A 20,115-nucleotide genomic window follows, 5' to 3' on the forward strand; every position below is an offset into this window, starting at 1 on the left:
AGCTTTGCCTAACCAAGCATGTATAGGCACATGGGTGCTCGTTCGGCCTTCACTCGGTCGGTAATATACCACAAGCTTCTATAAGGTTAAGTGCCTTTATGCTCAGTCGGGCTTTGTCTGCCCGAGCAAGTGTGGGCACACATTGGTGCTCGCTCGGCCTTCACCCGGTCAGTAATATACTAAGAGCTTCTTATATGGCTAAGTGTATTTATGCTCGGTTGGGCTTTGCCTGACCGAACATGTGTATGCACATAGGTGCTTGCTCAGCCTTCACTCGACCGGTAATGTACTATAAACCTCTATAAAGCTAAGTTCATTTATGCTCGGTCGAACTTTGCCTGACCAAACGTGTGTAGGCGCATGGGTCCTCGCTTAGCCTTCACTCGGCCGGTAATATACCATGAGCTTCTATAAGGCTAAGTGCCTTACGCTCGGCCTGGCTGAAAACGTGTAGGCAAACATTGATGTTCGTTCGGTCTTCTCTCGGCCAGTAATATACCATGAGCTTCTATAAGGCTAAGTGCCTTTACGCTCGGTTGAGCTCTGCCTGACCGAGCGGCCGTAAAAAAGCCTTTTACTTGGTCATTCATTATCTTATTAATTATACATTCATCCGGCTATATACTTCTCCTATCCTTCTCGATCCTAACTCCTTCTTTATTCGACAGACCGACCTATCATAACCCGTATCACTAGCTTCTCCTTCAAGGCTAGCCGAAGGAGGTATGACCGACTGACTAGACACGAGTTTCAATTTTATTTGTTTGCTTTATTTGCCTAAGTCATTTATTTTTTTCTATCTTCTCCTTTTATACCTTGAGAATTGTGTAGTTTTTCAAAATTGTCTCTTTGGTAATTGGTCCTTCAATGAAAAGAGAATGTCAGAGGTACTCGTGTTGGAATGTATACTAAAAGCATAACTTTTTATATAAACATTTATTTAGAAATAAGAATCATATTGGTCAAATATCTACATTTATGCTAAGTGTAGTTGTCCATTTAATTTATATTGTAGATAACATGGTGTGAGGAGAAACACAGAAGATCATGTTATCAGATCCATATAAATTATAAATAGTAGCTCACAACCAAGATGAAATGGACAAATCATTGGAGTGGTTGTAGTGTAATTTGGTATTAGTTTATCTAGACTATAAAATTACACTAGTACACTATGAGTGTATTGAGCAGGACCATTTGAGGTTGTTCTTTTTATACTGACTGCATATGAGAATAGAACCTCAGTTATTATAGAAGTGTGTACTCTTAATCCCGATATAACAACAAGCACTTATACTTAGTATTTATTTCTTTGACTTATCAATGGGTGAGATTTAGCTCATTAAATCAAAAGGCTCGATAGGTTGAGAATAATATTATTTATATGGTGTGTTGTTGGTTATTGAAGGAAACTATGTCCTAGTAATCTAGGTTGATGATGCCCCCTTGAGGAGTTCATAAGGATTGTCATGTAAACCCTGCAGGTGGACTTAGTCCGACATGACAATAAGGTTGAGTGGTACTACTATTGGAGTTAGATATTAATGAAGTGATATTAACAAGCTTCAATAAGGCTAAGTGCCTTTATGCTCGGTTGGGCTTTGTTTGCCCGAGCGAGTGTGGGCACACATTGGTGCTCGCTCGGCCTTCACCCGATCGGTAATATACTAAGAGCTTCTTATATGGCTAAGTGTATTTATGCTCGGTTGGGCTTTGCCTGACCGAACGCGTGTATGCACATAGGTGCTCGCTCGGCCTTCACTCGACCAGTAATGTACTATAAACCTCTATAAAGTTAACTGCGTTTATGCTCGGTTGGGCTTTGCTTGACCAAACGTGTGTAGGCACATGGGTCCTCGCTCAGCCTTCACTCGGCCGGTAATATACCATGAGCTTCTATAAGACTAAGTGCTTTACGCTCGGCCTGGCTTTGCCTAACTGAAAACGTGTAGGTAAACATTGATGTTCGTTTGATCTTCTCTCGGCCAGTAATATACCATGAGCTTCTATAAGACTAAGTGCCTTTACGCTCGGTTAAGCTCTGCCAGACCAGTGGCCTCAAAAAAGCCTTTTACTTGGTCATTCATTATCTTATTAATTATACATTCACCCAGCTATATACTTCTCCTATCCTTCTCGATCCTAACTCCTTCTTTATTCGACAGGCAGACCTATCATAACCCGTATCACTGTAACGCCCGCCCTCCACTCCTGCCTAGTGAGGACGGGGTTACTTACTTTCTACTTTACATAGCGTACGTACAAATAGTTTGCTTATTGATTTTTTTTTCAAACAGCGGAAGTATTTAAATCATAACATAACTAATCATACCAATATGCTCAGCATGGTTATAAACTTAAGGAATCATAATCATCCATTCCTAACATAAACGTAAATAAAAATAGTCATTCAAGTCATCAACATAAAATAAGCATAAGCAGGTCATTTATTTCTTTTAGCCAAGTCACCACCACACACATCTTTTTTGCCCCTCCTACTGCTCCTTTAGTTTATCCATCCTTTACCATTATCTGTGGTACAAGGAAAGTAAGCTATGAGCACACAAGGCTCAGTAAGATCCTTTCCTACTCACAAAAACCGTACATATCCTATAAAAGTAATCATATCAATATCATAACATGAATGAAACTCATATCATGGCATAAATGGAAATCATAGCATGGCATAAATAACAATCATATCATGGCATAAGGTGCACATCATATCTTGGCATAAACTTATCATATCAAGCATAAAGTAAATATCATATCATGACCTAAACTTATCATGGCATAAATGGCATTCATATTATAATGTAACGTAAGCATCATAACATATCATGTCATATCGTAAAAAAAATAAGCATCATGACATATCATATTTGTTGGATCGAGACCGCGCTAGAGGGAGGGGGGGTGAATAGTGCTCGTGGCTATTTTGTTCGATTATCGGAATCGTAAGAATTATCGGAGTAATTAAGCAGCGGAATAAAACAAAACAAGCACACAGAGACAGGAGGATTTTTACTTCGTTCGGAGCCTTGATCGACTCCTACTCGAAGGCCCGCGATCCTTGATCGCTTCCGGTGGGCAACAACTATAAGCTCGATAAAATGATTACAAGATGAAGTACAAGTAAATGGAAAAACTAGTTATACCGACGACAAGAGTAGAATTTTGAAGCTTCGGGTCGTCGGAGACTTGTGGCAGCACTTCCGGGCGTCTTTCGGAGCAGCACGTTGAAGAGAGTAGACTTAGAATGCATTGTTGTGAAGTGCTGGTCGAATCCCCCTTATAAAGGGTGTTCAAGGCGCCTTGAGGGCTGTTCAAGGCGCCTCCATGCTGCCTGGTCTTCCGCGTGGATCAAAACTGACCTGGTCGAATTTCATCCATTCAAGGCGCCTTATATCACCCTCAAGGCGCCTCCCAAGGCGCCTTCTACCTGCTTCAAGGCGCCTCCAGTGGTGCTTCGAAGCCAGCTCAGCTTTTGCACCCGAGGCGCCTCCAAGCTCCATGGAGGCGGCTCGGACATTGTTCATCCGAGGCTTTAGGTTGCTCCTTTGCACCTGCAAGATACGTTAGTCTCAAACACTATCCTGCAACACAAAGTTAGCGCAATACACATGATAAATGAAGTATAGACAGTCTCCGGACTGTCCGAGTCTGACTTCGGGTTTCCAACCGGAAACCCTAGGTCGACCCGACGCCTACTGTTCCCTCTTCGGGGAACGTGTCCTCACCTACTCCACTCAGGAGATTTACCTGTTGCCAGTCGATCCTCCAGATCGACTGGACTTTTGCTCAGCACTCGATGCTTCCGGACTTTCTTGCTGGACATTCTCTTCCCCGGCTAGTCCAGTCTTTCACCTGGTTCGCGACACCAGGACTTTCCACCTAGGGTTACCACCCCCTAGGACTTTTGCCTAAAGACATCGACCTACCAAGACTTTCTGCATAGGGTTACCACCCCCTATGACCTAGGGTTACCACCCCTAGGGGTTTACCCTTTGCCTAACCGCAGCTAGGACTTTCCTGAAATCCTCAAGTAGACTTGTTAGACTACAAAACATCTTAACTTTGAATTCTTTGTCATTTTCAAAACACGAGTTCGATCGTCGGATGCTTCGCGCACCAACAATCTCCCCCTTTTTGATTATGGCAACTTGAATTCAAAGTTAAGTAAACAACCGAATCGATAAACGTTTTTAACACAGGCAAATCTGCTAAGTTTAGATGAACACAGTAACTAAAGCAAATTTGCCCTATATGCTCCCCCTTAACTTTTGCTCCCCCTTAACTTTTGCTCCCCCTTAACTTGAATTTTATATTTACATATTTGCTACTCTCCCCCTTTGCCATATATCAAAAATGGGCAAAAATAGAAATTGAATTGTACAGGAATTTACTGAGGTCAACAGGTTAGCTATGTTCAACAGGGTATGAAAGTTAAGGTCAATTGGAACTTAGTTTCAATAATATTTTAAGTTTTAGGACAAGGTTATTCATTTAAGTTCAGTTGGTCCTTAAGTCCAAGCACAAGTCATGTTCACTAGATTGATTTACTAGGTATCAGAGCCATAAAGAACAAAACATTCTTAAAAAAAATGAGTATCCTTACCAACTGTCTAACCTTTAGTTACTTGCTGATAGTCTACAGGACAATAACTTTCACTAGGTTAGTCAAGTTAAGTTATTTTGGTCCAGATAGACTTGACTAGAGCTGGAGAACTTAACTTGATTAATGTTTATTGCATATTTAACGCCCAGACTCATATTGATGCACAGATATAAGCATTCTTGAGTCCAGGCTATACCCTATGCATCTCACGCCGTTCTATGTTTTTCAATCACAATCAAGGTAAACCTAGATGTTTGTGAGATGCTTTGGCTTAATTCTAGGGGAACATGATATCTAGGGGGAAACCCTAGGCTAATTCCATAAAATTTTAAAAATCTAGCAAAATTGGAGTTTTGAAAACTGTTTTTCCTAGAATTTGAAAAAACAGTAATAGAAATAATGGTAAGATATCTACTCTACCCAACACATTCCTATTTGCCTTCTAAGTCCACTGAACTCAAGTTCAGGTAAGGGTTTTGTAAAGATGTCAGCTAGGTTTGATTTAGACTCAACATGGTTGAGTGCAATTTCACCTTTAGCTACATGGTCCCTTACAAAGTGGTGTTTTACCTCTATGTGTTTAGTCCTAGAATGGTGAATAGGATTTTTGGTCAGATTAATTGAGCTGATATTATCAATAAAGATTTTAGTATTTTTATAGTCTAGTTGATAGTCTTTTAGTGTATGCATCATCCACAGTAGTTGAGATGCACATTCTCCTAGAGCTATGTACTTAGCTTCTGTAGTGGATAAAGCAACACAATGTTGCTTTCTGCTTGACCAACTTACTAGGCACTGATCTAGAATTTGGCAGCTACCACTTGTACTTTTCCTATCTAGCTTGCACCCAGCATAGTCTGAATCAGAATAGCCGTAAAGGTCAAAGGTGCAAGTTCTTGGATACCAAAGTCCTACATTTAGAGTTCCTTTAATATACCTAAGTATTCTTTTAACATATGTTAGGTGCGACTCTTTTGCACAGGATTGGTATCTTGCACACATACCTACTGCAAACAGTATGTCAGGTCGACTTGCAGTTAGATAAAGTAAACTACCTATGGCACTCCTATAGTATTTTGGGTCAACTGGTTTTCCTTCAGGGTCAGAGTCAATGTTTATGTTAGTTGCCATTGGGGTATTTATAATTTTTGAATTTTCCATACAGAATTTTTTAATTAATTCTTTAGCATATTTAGTTTGATAAATGTAGATTCCATCTTTAGTTTGTTTAATTTGTAAGCCTAAGAAGAAATTAAGTTCTCCAACCATGCTCATTTCAAATTCACTTTCCATTAATTTGACAAATTCTTTTAAGAATTTTGAATTAGTTGAGCCAAAGATTATGTCGTCAACATAGATTTGGGCTATAAAGATGTCTTTTCCTATAGTTTTCACGAACAAAGTTGGATCGATTTGTCCTTGGTTAAATTCTTTGGATATTAAGTAATTAGATAATCTTTCATACCATGCTCTAGGGGCTTGTTTTAGTCCATATAGTGCATTTTTTAATTTAAATACGTGATTAGGGTAGTCTATGTCTTCAAACCCTGGAGGTTGGATTACGTATACCTCTTCCTTGATAAAACCATTTAAAAAGGCTGACTTAATGATTAAGCCCCAATTTTGTCACGAATTGGACATCAAATGATGAAATACCAAACCCCTCCTACGCTAATGTAGCATAGGAATGACTCGGGTCGTCCACCAACGAAAGGAACGATAGGATGATAAACTTAGGATCGTATATTATTTCTATATTTTTGGGGGTTTTTAATATGGAATTGGGGTTTGGGTTTTTGATTCTAAATTTAACAAATTAAAAGCAGAACAAGTATATAAAACTAATCTAATGCTGGAATAAAATCTAACTAGGTGCTAACAATTAATCCACAACGCATTGTCACTCTACACTATGGATTAACCATCAACACACTTAAACTAAGGAACAAAATGACAAAGCATTAAATGAAACCTAATCTAGTCATTGAAAGACAATACACGTAAAGAAAACTATATCTATCCTAACTAACCATTGAAGATTTTCCTACATCGCATTGTCACGCTACGATACAAGATTATCTATCAATGGGAATAACATGTAGTAAAACATTAATGAAACTAAGAATGTAATGAAACCTAAAGTATGTAACAAAACCTAAACTAATCTATTCTAATTACATTAAATCGAAACTAGAACTCAACTAACTTGAAAGAACAAGACAAAGTAAGAATTAACCAAACTAAAATGCATCAAAATAAACCTAACTACTGGTTGAAGCATTTGATCGAATACATTGTAGGCGTGTAGCTAATTAAGCATAGTAAGTGCAATTTAAACTTGGAAATTCAAATTAATACAAGCATTCAATCAAAAGCATCAACACATGAAAATTTGACACAATTAACAGAATTAAACTAAGAAATCTAAACTAATCCAACCACAATCCACACTTCAATTCTCAATTCCAACAACTATCTCCGCTGTCACACGGAGACCCGACTCCGAACCCCGAAAACCGGTGGCAGTAGCTCACTGCCGGAATGCTGCACACTTCGACAACGGTGAATGGATCTTGCCGGAGAACCCCTCCAGCAAGGTGGTGCTGCTGTGGAAGGAAGAACCGCCGCCGCCTCTGGAATCTGCCGCCTGAACCCCAGGTGGTGAATCTGCCAGAAGGTGATCGGAAGATGGATGTCACACCGGAGAACCCCTCCGGTGAGGTGGAGTTGGTCGGAAACCGCTGCCAAAACCCGCTGCTCCCGCCACTTGAGCTCGCTGCCGTCGCCGCTTGAATCTGAGAAGAAGATGTGCGGGCTGTGGATGGCCGGCCGGCGGCAGTAAAGGTAAGGGGAGAAGCCGCCGGCCGTAGAAATAAAGGAAGAAGAGGCTCCGGTGGGGAAGTCGCCGCAAGCCCTAGCCGCAAGGAAGAAACGCGCCGAGACCCGAGACCTTCTGTGCCGTGCGGATGAGGAGAAAAGGTAAGTTTCGGGTTTGGGTCCATTAGGGTGATCCGGATCCAATAAGAAAAAGGAAATTGGGTTATGAAATTGGGCTTCAGTTTGGGCTTTGTGATTGGGTTTGATTTGAAGCTTTTGGATTGGGTTTGATTGGATTCTTCTTTTTATTCAAATTGGAGATGAATTGAACTTGGATGAGGATGATCTTTATGGATGATCCAGATCAATTTAAATGAGGATGAAGGGATGGATCACTTGATCTGACTGAAGGGGCAGGATCTCACTAGATCTTGATCAACGGTCCACATTAATTCAGCTTGATCTTCCTCATTTAGCCTCCAAATCAAGTCAAATTTGATCCGGTTCGACCCTAATCCATGGCTCTTTGAATTTCCTACAAAATCACATAAAATATGAAATTAAATTCTATAATTGCAGGAAATTTACAATTAAGTCCAAAATGAATCCCTATTCGCAAATCATGATATAAACACAATATTAAGTATGCGAGAATGTATAAAATGCTAAGTATAAGAGCCAAAATAATACACAAAAATACCCATTATCACTTAACGTCCATTTGGTACAATTTGAATCCTTTATTTGCTGCATAGGCTAATAACATCCTAATGGACTCGAGTCTAGCTACTGGAGCATAGGTTTCATCATAGTCTAAGCCTTCGACTTGACTAAACCCTTTGGCTACTAACCTTGCTTTGTTTCTTATTATATCACCGTGATCATCCAACTTGTTCCTAAAAACCCATTTGGTGTCTATTATTGATTTATCTATGGGTTTAGGTACAAGGTCCCAAACTTGGTTTCTCTCAAATTGTGCTAATTCTTCTTACATTGCAATGATCCAGTCTGGGTCAGGAAGAGCTTCATCTATAGTTTTAGGTTTAATTTTGGAAATTAGGGCAATCTGACTAAGGTTTCTATGGGATGATCGAGTTCTGACTCCTAGGTTTGGGTCACCCAGAATTTGGTCAGGTGGGTGAGAAGTACTTGCTCTAGTTGGTCTTGGTTGTGGTTCAGGTACTAGTTCTTCTGCCTCATTAAGATTAGGTTGGATTTCATCATCTTCTATAGCTCTTGGATGAATGTCGACATTGTCAGTTATATTAGGTAAATTGTTTTCTTCATCGAATATTACATTAGTTGTTTCTTCAACTTTCAAGGTGTTTTGATTATATACTCTAAAGGCTCTACTGGTTGAGGAGTATCCTAAAAATATTCCTTGGTTAGACTTGGGTGTAAATTTTCCTAAGTAATCTTTAGTATTTAAAATGTGGACTTTACAACCAAATACTTTTAAATAGTTTAGGTTAGGAATTTTGTGATAGTAGAGTTCATACGGTGTTTTATTGTGATATTTGTTTATTAGAATTCTGTTTTGAATATAATTTGCCGTATTTATTGCTTCAGCCTAAAATTGATGACTTAACTTATATTCGTTTAACATTGTCCTAGCGGCTTCTTGTAGTGTTCTATTTTTACGTTCTACTAGTCCATTTTGTTGGGGGGTTCTAGGACATGAAAATTCATGTTGGTATCCATTTATTTTACAAAATTCGGTAAACCTATGATTTTCAAATTCTCCTCCGTGATCACTTCTAATTCTTTTAATTTTAGTATCTTTTTCATTTTCCGTTAATTTGCAAAAGTTACTAAATATTTCATAGGTTTCATCTTTTGTTTTTAGGAATTTTACCCATGTGTACCTAGAGTAGTCATCAATTATTACTAAGCAATATTGATTCTTGCTTAGTGACTTGGCTCCATGTGAGTCAAATAAATCAATATGAAAGAGCTCGAGTATGGTGTTAGTTCTTTCTAGGTTGGTTGATTTGTGGATCGACTTGGTTTGTTTTCCTTTTTGACATGCATCACAGATTGAGTGTTCAATGAATTTTAATTTGGGCAAACCTCTGACTAGACCATTGTGACTCATTTTTGAAATGAGTCTGATGTGAGTGTGACCCAGCCTTCTGTGCCACAGTTGAGTTTCCTCTTGTTGTGTCAATAGACACTTTATTGAGGATAACGACAAGTCTATTGTGTAGATGTTATTTTTCCTAAGTCCCTTAAGCCTAATTTCAGGGTTTTCGATGTTTTTAACTAGACATCCAGATTTGTCAAAATTGACTAGATATCCGCTGTCACATAATTGACTTATACTTAGTAAATTAAAGTTAAAATTTTCAACCAATAAGACATTTCGAATAATGAAATCGGAACTAAGTTCAATATTACCTTTTCCGATTACTTTAAGTTTACCGTCGTTGCCGAATGCAACTGAACCTAACTTCTTGTACTTGAGTTTAGTAAACTTCAACTTATCTCCAGTCATATGTCTAGAGCATCCACTATCCAACATCCATTGTTCCAATTCCTACACATGAAGTAGTTTGAATTGGTTCTTAATGGATTTAAAGATAGCTTAATTGAAGTAGACTCCTAGGATTTTCTAAGTAATTCAGCAATTTTGATCAGGATAAAGATAATTTTAAAGTTTTAAAAGTTAAGTTTTTTTTTTTAAGTTTTTAAAACAATTTTGAAATTTTGGTTTTTTTTTTAAAATAATTTTAAAATTTAAGTTTTTTAAAATAATTTTGAAATTTAAGTTTTAAAATAATTTTGAAATTTAAGTTTTTTTTTAAATAATTTTGAAATTTAGGTTTTAAAATAATTTTGAAATTCAAGTTTTTTTTAAAAAAAATAATTTTGAAATTTAAGTTTTTAAAAAAATTTTGAAATTTAGGTTTTTTTTTTTAAAATAATTTTGAAATTTAGGGTTTTAAAATAATTTTGAAATTTAAGTTTTTAAAATAATTTTGAAATGTTTTTAAAATAATTTTGAAATTTAAGTTTTTAAAATAATTTTGAAATTTAGGTTTTTTTTAAAAATAATTTTGAAATTTAAGTTTTTTAAAATAATTTTGAAATTTAGGTTTTTAAAATAATTTTGAAATTTAGGTTTTAAAATAATTTTGAAATTTAAGTTTTTAAAATAATTTTGAAATTTAAGTTTTTTTTTAAAATAATTTTGAAATTTAAGTTTTTTTTTAAAATAATTTTGAAATGTTTTTAAAATAATTTCGAAATTTAAGTTTTTAAAATAATTTTGAAATGTTTTTGAAATAATTTTGAAATTTAAGTTTTCTTTTTAAAATAATTTTGAAATGTTTTTAAAATAATTTTGAAATTTAATTTATTTTTAAAATAATTTTAAAATGTTTTTAAAATAATTTTGAAATTTAAGTTTTTTTAAAATAATTTTGAAATGTTTTTAAAATAATTTTGAAATTTAAGTTTTTAAAATAATTTTGAAATTTAGGTTTTTTTAAAAATAATTTTGAAATGTTTTTAAAATAATTTTGAAATTTAAGTTTTTTAAAATAATTTTGAAATTTAGGTTTTTTTTAAAATAATTTTGAAATGTTTTTAAAATAAGTTTTAAAATAAGTTTTTTTTTAAATAATTTTGAAATTTAAGTTTTTTTTTAAAATAATTTTGAAATGTTTTGAAAATAATTTTGAAATTTAAGTTTTTAAAATAATTTTGAAATTTAGGTTTTAAAATAATTTTGAAATTTAAGTTTTTAAAATAATTTTGAAATTTAGGATTTAAAATAATTTTGAAATTTAAGTTTTAAAAATAATTTTGAAATTTAGGTTTTTTTTAAAATAATTTTGAAATTTAAGTTTTTTAAAATAATTTTCAAATTTTGGTTTTTTTTTCAAATAATTTTGAAATGTTTTTAAAATAATTTTGAAATTTAAGTTTTTTTAAAATAATTTTGAAATTTAAGTTTTTTTTAAAATAATTTTGAAATGTTTTGAAAATAATTTTGAAATTTAGTTTTTTTTAAAATAATTTTGAAATATTTTTAAAATAATTTTGAAATTTAAGTTTTTTTTAAAATAATTTTGAAATGTTTTTAAAATAATTTTGAAATTTAAGTTTTTTTTTAAAATAATTTTGAAATGTTTTTAAAATAATTTTGAAATTTAAGTTTTTTTTAAAAATAATTTTGAAATGTTTTTAAAATAATTTTGAAATTTATTATTTTTTTAAAATAATTTTGAAATGTTTTTAAAATAATTTTGAAATTTAAGTTTTTTTTAAAATAATTTTGAAATGTTTTTAAAATAATTTTGAAATTTAAGTTTTTAAAATAATTTTGAAATTTAGGTTTAAAAATAATTTTGAAATTTAAGTTTTTAAAATAATTTTGAAATTTAATTTTTTTTTAAAAAAATAATTTTGAAATTTAAGTTTTTTAAAATAATTTTGAAATTTAGGTTTTTTTTAAATAATTTTGAAATTTGAGGTTTTAAAATAATTTTGAAATTTAGGTTTTTAAAATAATTTTTTTTAATTGAATTTGAATTAATTATCAGTTTGATTTTAATTACTTAGTCTTCTCACCCGATCTAAATTTTCAATCAGGGAATCCTATAATTTTTGTGAGATGAATTATGGTTGAATTTTTAGGGTAAGGTTTAACTTTGTATTAGATTCTGGTTTAGCTTTGGGTTCAACAAGTAGACATTCTTTGGATAAACTTCTGGGCTATGGTGAGTCACAAGGAACTCATTAAAGTAACCATGCCTTCGAGGTCTTCCAAATAGTCCTACCCATTGAACTTAATACTAATCCTTGGTCTAACTAATTAGGATCCATTTAAGGGTAGCTTCGGTCAGTTCCACTTGGCCAAATGCACCAGGTCGAAGCCATATCTTCCTAGACATGCAATGCCCAAGCTTCCCTAACGTACTATCATCCAAAAACTTCACCAGTACTGTGGTTCAAGTTAAACTTATCCCGTTTAATCTGACCTTAATTACCCTGCCGGGTACCCTGCCGGGTAATCTATTCTTGTTCTACCCATTCCGGGTAAATTCGGTTCAGTTACCTTGTCGGGTAGTTCAGTTGGAGGTGCCAGCTAGTTTGGATCCTCCATCTATTTTTCAATTTTCAATTTTTAATTTAATTTCGAATTTTGAATTTTAGAATTTGTAATTTAATTTTGAATTTTTAATTTAATTTCGAATTTTTAATTTAATTTCGAATTTTTAATTTAATTTCGAATTTTGAATTTTGAATTTAGAATTTAATTTTGAATTTAATTTAATTTCGAATTTTGAATTTAGAATTTAGAATTTAGAATTTAATTTTGAATTTAATTTAATTTCAAATTTTGAATTTAGAATTTATAATTTATAATTTAATTTTGAATTTAATTTAATTTCGAATTTTGAATTTAGAATTTATAATTTAATTTTGAATTTTGAATTTAATTTAATTTTTAAGATCGTTTTCATTTTAGCTTTCCCTGGTTCACGGTCTCGATATGGTCTGTCGAGGTAGTATATTTGATCCTTCGGAACCCAGTATTGGCCAAGTCCAACTTGATTGATCAATTTGGACTTGGGGACCCATGCTTGGACTGATTTACTACTTTGTTTGTTTATTAGGGATAAATAAGATTTATATTTCTTTTTACTTTTATATCCTAGCCCAGTTCTATTGTAGATAACTCTTTGTGTCCCAAGAATTAGGTCCAAATTCTTGGATCCTAAAGAAAACCGTTCTAAGGTATTTTTTAAGTCTTTTACCTGATTTTTTAAACTTGAATTTTCCTCCTCAAGTTGTTGAACTTGAGTTGAATCTTCAGTTTGAACTTGATCAGGTAAGTATTTTGAGTTAGTTACTCCTTTAAGAATAGCAACTTCTTTTAGAAGTGACTTTATTTTCAGATTTGATTTGGCTAATTTGCGAAGTAAATAATTGACTAAATTATTAAGCCTAGGAATACTTACAGCGGAGTCTGACCCTTCGGAAACGGATGCGGATCCGTGGCTTTGCTCGGAGTCGGCTTCTGACTCACTCTCGGATTCGATGATCTGGTCCCGGGCCATCAATGCGAGTAAACTCGTTTGGTCGAGTTCGTCGTCTTCGTCCTCCGAAGAAGATTCGTCCCAGGTTGCCTTTAGGGCCTTCTTTCTTCTTTGCTTCTTGGCTTCCTTTTGGTTGGGGCAGTTGGCTTTTATATGCCCCTTCTGGTTGCACCCGTAGCAAGTGACTTCGAATTTTACCTTTGAGTTCTGTTGGGCTCCCTTAGTTTGAACTACCTTCTTCAGATCTTTCTTATTGAAGCCCTTCTTCTTCTTGTAGAGCTTCTTTACAAGATTCACAAGTTCGCTGGTCAGTTCATCTTCTGAATCTTCTGAATCAGGTTCGTCTTCTGATTCCGATTCAATTTTTTGCCGTCCTCTTGATTCTCGTGTTTGACTCGTTCTTGCAATCAAAGCAATACCTTTCTCGGATGGCAGTGCATTAGTTTGTTCATGGAGTTCAAATTCGCTAAATAACTCGTCTAATTTTAAGGACGACAAATCCTTAGAGACTTTGTAGGCATCTACCATTGATGCCCACAATGAACTCCTAGGAAATGAGTTAAGTGCATACCTTATTATATCTCTGTTTTCTACCTTCTGCCCGATTCCATGAAGGGAATTCAGGATATCTTGAATTCGAGCGTGTAAAGAACTTACCGTCTCGCCTTCCTGCATTTTCAAATTGTATAGTTTATTAAGTAACAAATCACGCTTACTTACCTTGGTTTCCGAGGTGCCCTCGTGAAGTTCGATCAGTTTCTCCCATAGTTCCTTTGCGGAGGAGAATGGACCGACTCTATTGAGCTCTTCTTTGGTAAGATCGCACTGGATGGTGCAGGTGGCTTTGGCGTCGGCTTCCACCTTTTTGATAAATGCTGACTCCCAGTTCTCACAGGATGTAGGCTTACTGTCGGTACCAGTTGGTAGTTGCAGTCCTGTTTTGACTATCATCCAGGTGTCGAACTGGATCTTCAGATATATCTCCATTCGCCCCTTCCAATATCCGAAGTCTTCTCCGGAAAATAGTGGGGGACGAATGGTGCTATATCCTTCTTGTTGGGCCATTTAGATCTAAAAAAAATAGAAACAACAAGATCTATTCCAAGACTAAGTCTTGGATTAGTAGTGCGGGAGGAAGGAAGAAAAAAAATAACAGGCTCAAGTGGTATTGACCAACTTTGAGCAGAAAATCGATTCATGAAAAGAAATTAGAATATAGCTATGAGGCTAGATTCTAATCGACCAAAAAAAAATGAAAATACCACGTGAAAATTGTTTTGAATAGTGGTTACACTGATTCAAAATGACCCCGCTCTGATACCAATTGTTGGATCAAGACCGCACTAGAGGGGGGGGGGGGTGAATAGCGCTCGTGGCTATTTTGTTCGATTATCGGAATCGTAAGAATTATCGGAGTAATTAAGCAGCGGAATAAAACAAAACAAGCACACAGAGACAGGAGGATTTTTACTTCGTTCGGAGCCTTCATCGACTCCTACTCGAAGGCCCGCGATCCTTGATCGCTTCCGGTGGGCAACAACTATAAGCTCTATAAAATGATTACAAGATGAAGTACAAGTAAATGGAAAAACTAGTTATACCGACGACAAGAGTAGAATTTTGAAGCTTCGGGTCGTCAGAGACTTGTGGCAGCACTTCCGGGCGTCTTTCAGAGCAGCACGTTGAAGAGAGCAGACTTAGAATGCGTTGTTGTGAAGTGCTGGTCGAATCCCCCTTATAAAGGGTGTTCAAGGCGCCTTGAGGGCTGTTCAAGGCGTCTCCATGCTGCCTGGTCTTCCGCGTGGATCAAAACTGACTTAGTCGAATTTCATCCATTCAAGGCGCCTTATATCCCTCTCAAGGCGCCTTCTGCCTGCTTCAAGGCGCCTCCAGTGGTGCTTCGAAGCCAGCTCAGCTTTTGCACCCGAGGCGCCTCCAAGCTCCATGGAGGCGGCTCGGACACTGTTCATCCGAGGCTTTAGGTTGCTCCTTTGCACCTGCAAGATACGTTAGTCCCAAACACTATCCTGCAACACAAAGTTAACACAATACACATGATAAATGAAGTATAGACAGTCTCCGGACTGTCCGAGTCTGACTTCGGATTTCCAACCGGAAACCCTAGGTCGACCCGACGCCTACTGTTCCCTCTTCGGGGAACGCGTCCTCACCTACTCCACTCAGGAGATTTACCTGTTGCCAGTCGATCCTCCAGATCGACTGGACTTTTGCTCAGCACTCGATGCTTCCGGACTTTCTTGCTGGACATCCGCTTCCCCGGCTAGTCCAGTCTTTCACCTGGTTCGTGACACCAGGACTTTCCACCTAGGGTTACCACCCCCTAGGACTTTTCCCTGAAGACATCGACCTACCAAGACTTTCCGCATAGGGTTACCACCCCCTATGACCTAGGGTTACCACCCCCTAGGGTTTTACCCTTTCCTAACCGCAGCTAGGACTTTCCTGAAATCCTCAAGTAGACTTGTTAGACTACAAAACATCTTAACTTTGAATTCTTTGCCATTTTCAAAACACGAGTTCGATCGTCGGATGCTTCCCGCACCAACAATATCATCGTATGAAGAACATCCTATCATAGCCTGTGAGTAAGCAACATATCATATCATTCCATATCATAAACATATATGCAAGATGTCCTTTATATCATGGATGATGTCATGTGCAAGATGCTTTTCAAAACATGCTTCATGTCATGTGCCAATGTCTTAAAAACAATATCATATAGTACTTAAAAATAATCTCAACATGAGGGGGCCCGGCTTAGTACCACATACATACATAAATGCGCGCATCCTAAGTTGACCCAAGGTAACTAGTCTTGAACCTACTAGGAAACTAGGCCCGTAGCTCGACCTAGGGGCACGTAAGGAGCCCACCCTTTACTAGGTCCGTTTCTTAGTCCATCAACCTAGGGGCGCATAAGGAGCCCACCCTTTTGGTACAAGCCATACAAAGTAAAATATTATGTCATATACATATCATATCATAGCATATCATGTTCATGTCATTCATAGCATATCATATACATGTCATTCATAACATATCATATTCATGTCATCATACATATCATGTACATGTCATTCATAGCATATCATATTCATGTCATTCATACATATCATGTACATGTCATTCATAACTTTTCATAACATGGAGAGTGCTCTTAGTCCCACTTGATAGGGAAGCAACTCTTAGGCCTTTCACTTAGCTTGTCATAAAGAGTGCTCTTAGTCCCAACAATAGGGAAGCATCTCTTAGGCCTTTTCTTTTCATTTCATAAAGCATACATACTTGAACATTTTACATATCATAGAAGATATTTTTATGCATGATTCATAAGCATACATAATGAACATTTAACATAACATGGAACACATAAGAATGCATGGAACATAAGTTAGCATCTCTTAATTCATATCATGGCAAGGTGAAGCACCTAGAGAGTCATAATTGGGTCTCAATATCAACCTACTAAGGGTGGCCGAAACATGTAAAGGTCCACCTAGGTTGAAAGCAATCATAATAGCATATAAACCCTAAATCAATTTCATAACATTTATCCCAAGGAACATCATAAGCATATTAAATTTTTGGTTCTAAGCTTCCTAGGTCTAAACTTCATAATGGGGCCGAAACATGCAAGGCCTAGATCTAGGTTACAATAGCATATAAACATGTGAACCCTAAATAATTTTCATGACATTTATTCTAAGCAACAACATGAGCATATTGAATTTAGGTTTCAAGCTTCCTAGGTTTACAAACCATAGGTGGCCGAATGTCCTAAATGTGAAGCTAGGTTCTCAACCAAATACAAGCATAAGAATATCATGTTAATTCCATATTATATCATGGGGAAAAAAACAAGAGCATGTTAGAGTTGAGTTTAAGCTTGCCTAAGCCCTAAAATCTATCTTGGCCGAAAGTTCTCAAGGTGGAAACCTAGTTCTAAACAACATGAAATCTTAAGTACATCAAGTTATCTTCATACCATATCATGAGGAAGATCATAAGAAAGTTAGATTTGTGTTTGAGCCTCATTAGGGTTTTTAATCCTTTCATGGCCGAAACCCTAAGGTAAGGTTCACCTAGTTCCAAACAACATACAAGCATGCAACATCAAGGAAACATTCATAACATATCATGAGAAAGATCATAAGCATGTTAGTTTGAGTTTTAAGCTTCTCTAGGGTTCTTATTCCTTTCATGGCCGAAACTCTTAAGGTAAGGTTCTCCTAGTTCCAAACAACATACAAACATGAAACCTTAAAGAAACATTCATAACATATCATGAGAAAGATTATAAGCATGTTAGTTTTGAGGTTGAGCTTTCCTAGGGTTTTTAATCTCTTCATGGCCGAAACCTAAGGTGAGGATTCACTTAGTTCTAAGCAACAAACAATCATGAAATATCAAGGAATTATTCATATCATATCATGAGAGAAGCCCTAAGCATGTTGGTTTTGGTTTTAAGCTTTCATAAGTCTTACAACTCATCATGGCCGAAAGTTTCAAGGGAAACCCTAGGTTTTTAAGCCATCTATACTTGAAGAAAAACCACATAACAACTTGTACCACAGGTGAGGGGATACTTACATCCTCTTGCTTGGTCTTTTCTTAAGATAAAGATACCCTTGAGAAGAAGAAGAAGAAGCTCCTCCTTCTAGTATTTCCTTCGCTTCTCTTGCTTGTAAGAAGTAGGTCTTGAGGCTTTCTTCTTGAGGTTTAGTTTTCCTTAGGAATAAAACCAAGATTGGGTTTCAGAAATTTGGGAGAGGGGAGGCTCTAGGTTCGGCAATGGTGAGGAAAGGAAGAAGAAAATAAAATCCCTTTCTCTTTTTCTCTCTTATGCTAAGTGGGAGGAAGAAGCAAAGATAAGTTTTTGCCTTCCCTTTCTCATTAACTCCTTCCTAATTATCCTTAATGAGGCAAGGTGTCCCCATTCATCCCCTTAATTCCTCTCATCTCATTCCCTCATGCATCTCCACGAAAATGGAAGAGAAGGAGGAAGGAAAAGACAACTTGTCTTTTGCTAGTTTTCTTCTTAATCATGAGAAGGAGGAAGAAAGCTACTTGATGTTTTCTTGCTTCCTTCTCTTAATCATATTTTTACCTTTATCTACAATTTCCATTCTCTATTTAACAATAATTTATGATGGCCTAGTGGTCAATCCATAATCCTTAGCTTAAAGAGGTTCAAGGTTCAATCCTTGACCAATTCCTTTTCTTTTATATATATTTTTGGCTCTATCTTTTCTTTTTATTCTAAGAGAAAATCTTCACATACTTAGCTTAAAAAATTCGTGGGTGTTACAATCACTAGCTTCTCCTTCAAGGTTAGCCGAAGGAGGTATGACCGACTTACTAGAAATGAGTTTTAATTTTATTTGCTTGCTTTATTTGCCTAAGTCATTTATTTTTTCTATCTTCTCCTTTTATACCTTGAGAATTGTGTAGTTTTTCAAAATCGTCTCTTTGATAATTGGTCCTTCAATGAAAAGAGAATGTCAGAGGTGCTCGTGTTGGAATGTATACTAAAAGCATAGCTTTTTGTATAAACATTTAATTAAAAATACGAATCACATTGGTCAAATGTCTACATTTATGCTAAGTGTAGTTGCACATTTAATTTATATTGTAGATAACATGGTGTGAGAAGATACACAGAAGATCATGTTATCAAATCCTTATAAATTATAAATAGTATCTCACAACCAAGATGGAATGGACAAACCATTGGAGTGGTTGTAGTGTAATTTGGTATTAGTTTATCTAGACTATAAAATTACACTAGTACACTATGAGTGTATTGAGCAGGACCATTTGAGGTTGTTCTTTTTATACTAACTGCATAAAAGAATAGAACCTCAGTTATTATGGAAGTGTGTACTCTTAATCACGATATAACAACAAGCACGCATACTTAGTATTTATTTCTTTGACTTATCAATGGGTGAGATTTAGCTCGTTAAATCAAAAGGGCCAATAGGTTGGGAAATAATATTATTTATATGGTATGTTGTTGGTTATAGAAGGAAATTGTGTCCTAGTAATCTAGGTTGATGATGCCCCCTTGAGGAGCTCATAAGGATTGTCATGTAAACCCTGCAGGTGGACTTAGTCTGACATGACAATAAAGTTGAGTGGTACTACTCTTGGAATTAGATATTAATTAAGTGAGTTATCAGTAACTCATTTAATTAGTGGGCATTCGATATCTTAAACACAGGGAGACTAACACAATCATGATAAGAAGGAGCCCATATAGAAATATGGGATTGGTGCGGTAGTTCAATAATAACTCTTTAGTGGTATGAGTTATTATTGATGAACTCGAGTTGGGTGTTCGGGCCAAACATGGGAAGCTCAAGTTCATCGAGAGATGAAAACCAATTCCTCCCCTAGGTCCCTGTCGTAGTCTCTTATTTATAAAGTCTTATATTCACCCAAACCCAACTTCTTACCCACCATAAGGTGGTCGGCCAAGCCAAGTTTGGAGCCCAAGCTAGGGCCGGCCAAACCAAGGCTAGATGGGTTCAAGTGGTGGCCGACCCTAGCTTGGAGCCCAAGTTGGGTGGCCGACCACATTAGATTAAAAGGAGTTTTAATTTTTAA

The sequence above is a fragment of the Zingiber officinale genome, chromosome 8B, assembly GCF_018446385.1.
Source record: "Zingiber officinale cultivar Zhangliang chromosome 8B, Zo_v1.1, whole genome shotgun sequence".
Classification (NCBI taxonomy): domain Eukaryota; kingdom Viridiplantae; phylum Streptophyta; class Magnoliopsida; order Zingiberales; family Zingiberaceae; genus Zingiber; species Zingiber officinale.